The sequence below is a fragment of the Magnolia sinica genome, chromosome 10 (assembly GCF_029962835.1).
Source record: "Magnolia sinica isolate HGM2019 chromosome 10, MsV1, whole genome shotgun sequence".
NCBI lineage: Eukaryota > Viridiplantae > Streptophyta > Magnoliopsida > Magnoliales > Magnoliaceae > Magnolia > Magnolia sinica.
The window spans coordinates 85,863,243-85,870,736 of NC_080582.1; the positions used below are offsets into that span (position 1 = coordinate 85,863,243).

The window sequence follows — 7,494 nt, forward strand, 5'->3', positions numbered from 1 at the left end:
CAAATTCCTTGATAAACCTTGTACAAAAAGCAACAAGAAATTTGGCGTAATCTACCACCACTCGATTTAGCTTTGAGCAATTAGAGAAGGAACAACCATTCCTTACTTCCAAAATTGCCCAAAGGATAGCTAACTAATGTAGGGGCATTTTCACATTGGGCTTGAGTGAGGTAACCTGTGGGATGTGGGGACACACTCGGGGTGGGTGGTCCTTATGAGGCGGAACCCATGTGAAATGGGGCCCACGAGGAGGTTCGGCCTAGGTCTTAACCCATGCGATGTGGGGCCTGGGCTATGAGATAAAGGAATTGATTTGCCGCTCTCTATCAGTTCGAGCTTTTAGACCAAGTGGTTAATTGTCCTGCATCAAAGTGGTATCAGAGCGGGAGGTCTCGTGTTCGAAACTCCTCACCGGGGGTGATTAATGCAGGGGCATTTTGCCATTTTCACACCGGGCTCGAGTGAGGTCTATTAGTTCGAGCTTTTAGAGCAAGTGGTTAATTGTCCTGCATCACTAACAAAGAATGATCCCATTCCATGCACATAGAAGGGATGATATGGACTCTACCAACACCTCTCCTACGGGATGCCCCTTTTTTTCCTATCAGTTGTTCTTTTCCTACATAACAGAACTCAACCTCCACTTTGCATCTTTGGTCACCATCACAACTGGACCCCTCTTCAACCAACATTTTCCAAATGCCTCAGGAAAATAAAAGAAAGAAGCAGAGGGCTCCCACAAAAAATGAGGGCAAGGTTTGGCGTGGAAGTTGGGGCAAACCTTCTCCATATGGAAAGATGAAGGCATTAGAGAGAGTGGGAGTTTATTTCTAGCGATTGTTGTCGGGAGGAAAATAGCCAAAGGAGGTTTCCAAAGGCAACGAGGTTGGGATTTAGATTAGGGGTAAACCTTCACCATATCAAAAGAGGGGGACGATAGGACAAATTTTTAACTAGTAGCAAATATCAGAACCAATAGAGGATGATTGTAGAATTTACATATCGCATATCGGTAACAAAAAATGATTATTTCAGTTTGCACATATCAGTACCAATGCATCACGCAAATTTAAAAGGGAAAAAGGGCAAGACCGTCTCAAATCAACTGACAAAAGTGACAAGATTAGTAGCAAGGTTTTAAATATTGGTATCGGGGAGTGTATTGGCCAGGCCCAAAAAAGATACAGGGTGTTTTAAATCCATAGGAGATGATATGGGTCTGTATTGACATATTTTCTTTTGTCCTAACAAATTATGAAAGATAACAGAAAAATAGGAAAAAGTTAAAACAACAATATTTATCCTTTTTTGTGTTTTTTTTTTTTTTAAGATGAACATTTACACTGAAAGAAACAAAAGCAAATGGGGAACAGTGGAGGGTGCCCTATCATCATTCCACAACACACACAAGACACACACACACACCAAAAAAATTTAAAAAAAAAATCCAAACCCCCTCTGGGCCAAAGTTCCCAAACATAATTGCTTCCCAAGCCCTTCTCAAGGAGTCAAATGAGGTCCAAGTGAACTCAAGGAGTGCAAGAGCCCACCCCAAGACCGAAGATACGATAGAAACATTAAGAGAAACAGGAGATGAAAACTTGTCCTCAACACACAAAATACACAAAAAACAAAAGAACAAGAAGGGAAAAAAAAAAATCTAGAGTCCAGACCCTCTCTGGGCCAAAACTACACAAATACAATTGCTTCCAATCCCTTCTCAAGGAGTCAAAAGAGGTCCGCATGAACACAAGGAGTGAAAGAGCTCACCCTAGGACCAAAGATAACAATAGAAACATTAAGCAAATCAGGACATGAAAACTTGTCGTCAAATATCCTATCATTTCTCTCCTTCCAAATACCCCACAGGCTTGCATATGGGAACATCAAACAAATCTGCCTTCCACGCTCCAAGAAAGGACCAACTGTCCACCCTGCAAAAACGTCAAAGATAAATCTCTCTGCAGCTCATCTGATTTTGAAAAGCTCAAAAAAGGGTTCCAACCAGCTCTAACAGACTGACAATGCAAGAAGATGTGGTCCACTCGTCCTCATCATTCCTACACATAACGCACATATTAACCATCACCATGTTTCTCTTCTTAAGATTATCACAGTAAGGACTTTATGGCAATAGAGGTCAACACAAATCTTGAACCGTGGGAGGAATGGGCACTCTCCAAATTTTAGCACAAGGGTAACAACGATTGAGGGAAGCACAACTTGGAGAAAGCATATCCGAGAGGGAATTGACCATTAGCTGCCCACATCCAACACTTTCCATCACCACATGATGTATCAGGCTATTCTTTGATAATAATGTTGTCAGTCAGCCTAACCTACTTAAAGTCAACCAAATAGGCCATAACAGAACATAAATCAAGCATGATTTGAGAGATTATGGCCGATTACATTGAAATACTGCAACAAAAAGAAGATGAAAAACCAAAAATAAAAATAAAAATGATTGTTTACCCCTTCTCGATCTTTCCCAAAATGGTCCATTCAGTTTTGATTTTTTAAGGATACCATCAAATTATTGAACAAAAAAGGATGATAACACATCATCCAGGAACAAGAGAAAACAACACCAGCCCCTTAAACGTCCACAGAAATATTGGCCGAACAGGCCCATACAAACACAAGACACTTAGCTCTAAGGAACACCACCTCAGGGTTACAAAAATTATCACAAAAAGCAAAATTGTTCTGTTCAAGCCAAACCATCAGAGCACTGCACATAAGAAACCAAATAGCTTTCCTCTTGCAGACCTTCCCGAATCCATAACAAGCCCTAAGGATGGACATAATGTCAACCAACATCACCCATTGCCCACCAAAGATTGGAAGGAATTTCCACCAAATATATTGCACAAAGGGACAATGAATGAATAAGTGGTTCACTGATCCCATCTAAGTAATACACATGTAGCAAACATTCGTTATGCAGAGCCTCCTCTTTCTAAGATAGTCAATCGAGAGCACCTTGATTTTCCACACCGACAAGAGAAACGCCATGACCGTGGAGGAGCTTTATATTTCCAACTGAGGTTGATGGGGTCAGTCTTGAGGGGAATAGACTACCTAGCCATCTCCAAATAAAAGGCCTTGACTGATAACATGCCTGATCTGTTTGCTCTCCAAACCCATGTATCCACTTCAGACAACTCCCTTCTCTATTGATGGACTTGACTGAGAACACACCTAATCTATCTGCTCCTCAAATCCATTACATTTCAATTCATCGGATCCCACTCCAATATTGTTTTTTGATCATCAAAATCAGCCTAGATCTAGTAAAAAATGAGTTCCTAAGCTCCCCCTTTAGGGTTGAAAATTCAAATGAATACAAATATGGAGAAAAAAAGAGAGAGAGAAAACAAAAAGGGGAAATTTATAAAAAAAAGGGCCTTTATAGCCATATCGGCCTGTATCAGCCCATGTTAGACCTATAATGGCCAACATCTGCACATATTGGCCAGTGCGGCCCATTTTTTCGGTTGGCAGATTCACCCCCATGTCCCATATTGGCTGGGGTGCATCATATCCAAAATTTAAAACCATTATTAGTAGAGAATAGCTACCATCATATTCTTCATATTATCATCAACATCATCTAAGACAACTAATTGAGGTAGGCGACATGAATCATGTTCTACCATTCCACTTTGTCAAAGACCACAAGTCATCAGGTTTTTTCTTACTACCTCCACCCATGTCCTTTCAGGCCTTCCTCTTGCCCTTTTAGAGCCTTCAACTTGTACTAACTCATTCCTAACTGGCACAATTCTTGGTCTCCATTGCACATGATAAGACCATCCAAGCCTACTTTCCCTCATATTATTACCTATTAGTATTATTTCTAAATTCCCTCGAATGCATTCATTTCTAATTCCATCCTTCCTCATCTTGCCACTCATCCATCTCAACATCCTCATTTCAGCTACACTTATCCTATGAACATGTTGTTCATTAAGTGCCCAAACATACTATCCCATAAAGCATGGTTGGTCTTGTAAAATTTCCCTTTCAGTTTGAGTGGTACACGATGATCACATAAAAACTCCAGACATCTCCATTTCTTCTACCTAGCTTGAATTCTATAGGCAATATCTTTCTCAATATCATGATACTCTTCAGATGTTTTCTTAATATTCATTTGTTTCTTAGGGTTTCTTTTTTTTTTTTTGAAAAATCCCAAAAAATCATATAGGCTCCAGAGGTTATAACAACCAATATAGTGGCATTTTGAGCATTTTTATTTTTTTTTTCATTTTATTCCCTATTTTATTGTTTTCTAATCATCCATTATAACAGCAGTTGCCATTGCATAACCAAAAAGCCCCTAATTTGTTATATTTACATAACTCCAATTTAAACCTTACTACACAAAAACTAAAAATCCAAAATCACATGCTCAATACATGCTTTAGAAGTTAGAACAAGCACTTCAAGCTTTCTTTTTTTCCATTTTATTCCCTAATTTATTCTTTTCTAATCATCTCTACCATATATAACATGAGGAGCAAATGGACATTTTTGCCCATCCAATTAGTTTTAATAGAGTTGTAGCCTTTGAGATTTTTATGAGACAATTAATGAGATTTTCAAGATTGATAAGGGTATTTATGGAATTTTGAAAATCCACGTGCTTATAAACTGACTGTGTGGATTTATCCACATAAACAAACAGCTTGGATTTAACTGCTTCTCCCCGCTCCTTTTTGTGCACGAGTAGCATGAATAGCACAATCCCAAGTCCAGCATCCTTTCCCTCCATTTTTCTCTCTCTCGCCTCTGAAAATCTTGCAGATTTTTCTCTCTATTCCTCTCTCCGCATGCGTTGCACTTGCCACTTCCCCTAGTCCATTATAACAACAATTGCCATTGCATAACCGAAAAGCCCCTATTTCATTATATTTAGATAACTCTAGATTTAAACCTAACTACAAAATATCAAAAATCCCAAATCACAAGCACGATGTGAAGGCCAAAAACACAATAAAAAAAAAATTAATCAAACAACAAACACCACATGAAGCATCGATGCAGACCTTGTATTCAATTGCGTATTAGACTATTCTTTGATATGAACGTTGTTTGTCGGCCTAACCTGCTTAAAGTCAACCAAGTAGGCCGTAAACAAACATAAATCAAGCACAATTTGATAGATTATGACCCACTAAATTTAAATACAACAAAAAGAAGATGAAAGGGATTAAAAGAAAGTAATAGTTTACCTCTTCTCAACTTTTTGCCAAAAATGGTCCATTTGTCTCAATTGATCGAATCCCACACAAATATTTATCTCTTTCTTAGGGTTTTCCATTTTTTCCTTTTTTTTTTCCTTTTAAAAAATCCCAAAATATAGGGTTTAGACATTATAACAAACAATATATCAGCATTTTGAGCTTCTTTTTTTTCATTTTATTACTTATTTTGTTATTTTCTAATCATCCACTATATCCCAATTGCCATTGCATAACCAAAAAGCCCCTTTGTAGTCATATTTACATAACTCCAATCTTCAACCTAACTACACAAAAATTAAAGATCCCAAATCATATCTGATTTTTCAACCATGATTAGTGCGGAATAGCTATCGTGATATTTTAGAGATGTTTTTTTTAATAATTATTTATTTATTAGGGTTTTTCATTTATTTATTTATTTATTTATTTTTGAAGAGCTATTTTTCTTTTTCTTTTTCTGTGAAAATCCTGAAACGTTATATATTCTTTAGGCATTATAACAACCGACATATTGCCATTTCGAGCATTTTATTTTATTTTATTCCCTATTTTATTGTTTTCCAATCATCTATTACAACCCAATTGCCATTGCATGTCTGAAAATCCCCTACATCGTTATATTTACATAATTCCGATTTTAATCCTTGCTACAAAAAAAATAATAATAATAAATAAAGATCCTAAATCACAACATGATATGAAAGCCAAAACCCCAACCAAAAAAAAAAAAAAATCAATCAAACGACAACCATATTCCATGCTTCACGCATTCCATAACAAAAGGGGGAAAGAGATAACTCAAGAAACAGAGCATCAATAACCCAAACAAGCTACATCCGAATCCAACAACAAACGCCTGATAGCAAGTATCAAAACGACATGCAAATCAAACAGAACTACAAATATCATCAGATAAAAGAAAACCCAGATCAAGAAACTTGCAGATCTAAAAGGAAGGGGATAAAAAATAAAATAAAATAATTAAAAAAAAGACGTGCTGGGTTTACCAGAATTCTGCAGAAAGAGTATCGAGACCCTTTTGGATTCTTAGAGGGAACCCTAAAGGGGGGAGTTCCTTTGGAGAGGAACAATAAAAGAGGCCCTGAGAGGTTACATGAACTATGCAAAAAGCTCTTTTGAATATATCTATTTAAACTGGGAAATAAAAATTTAAAGAGACCCTCAAACGCTTGACACCTTTCCCACGCTTGAAGACAAGATTTTGTGTGTATGTGAGTGTGGATTTTTATTTTTATTTTTAAGTATATGTACAATGATCTGGCGGGCTATATTGGACCTCGTTCATGCGAGTATCCACCGTACCCTTGGCGTACATTTTTCTCGATCCATACGTTCCATCCGCAGGCCCCATTGTATATGATCTGTGCATGAAAAAAATCGCAAAGATCGGACCACCCTCACTGTCGGATTTCCGCTGTTGAATTTGAATTGTTGGTCTTTTTCCTTCTTTTTTTTCTTTTTTTTTACCTACCATCCATTTGATTGCTGATAATGCACAATTTGTGGGCCTGCAATTTGGACAGTCCGGATCGACTAACGAGTCCGGACCATGCGTTCGATGGATGTGTGCATGAGTATGATCCAGCACAGTTTAGCAGAGCATGCGGTGTGTGTTCCTCCTGAGGTGGAATTTTACAAATCTGCCCTCCATGAAGGGCCTTAGGTGGTTGCACTAATTCAGTCTTCAAATCTGCTTCTACCAAGGTATCTAAATTTCAACTATTTCTACTTGGGTTTCTTCTATCATTGTGTGTTTTGATTAATATAGAGTTTAAAGAAGATTTTCATTGGGTCTTCTTGGGAGTTTACTGTTTCATAATCTAAGTATAGTTGCAATGTTTCTTTTGATTTCCACTGAGTGTGATGAGTCACTCTATCAAGTATACTTGTAATCCCCACCCTTGGTTTTCTACTTCATTGTATCATATGCTTACTCAAAAGTATCTCCATCTTCACCCATGAGCTTTCTTTAAGACTCTTGTTAAAGGTTCATGATATTGGCCCACACATCAGTATTTCAAGAAAACGGCGCCAATTCGTTTTCTAGGTATATCAAAGACCTGGCACAAATTCAGTCAAATTTCACATTGATATAGCTGATATGTAGCGCACATCAGGTGATATATACCGGTGAGCCAATACATACTTAGAAGTTGGTATGTGAACATTGCCCTTGAGCATGGTTGTTTTGCCTGTTACCAATGTGTGTGCTACCTTTTAA

The 7,494-nt window shown here is 37.6% G+C and overlaps 1 protein-coding gene across 6 annotated transcripts in view; it reads right to left on the minus strand.

The window, feature by feature from the left end:
• The window catches only part of LOC131217276 (uncharacterized), a 33,347-nt gene extending 26,905 nt beyond the window's left edge, over positions 1–6,442 (minus strand). The window contains exons 1-3 of one of the 6 annotated variants that reach the window (XM_058212183.1): positions 6,260–6,441; positions 2,024–2,060; positions 1,771–1,934 (exon numbers count right to left, since the gene is read on the minus strand). The gene's annotated coding sequence lies outside the window, so the exon portion shown is untranslated. Of the gene's footprint in view, positions 1–1,770; positions 1,935–2,005; positions 2,061–6,259 lie in introns of all 6 variants that reach the window. The other 5 variants (XM_058212182.1, XM_058212181.1, XM_058212179.1 and 2 more) reach the window with 5 other exon arrangements.
• Between the last annotated feature and the right edge of the window lie 1,052 nt (positions 6,443–7,494).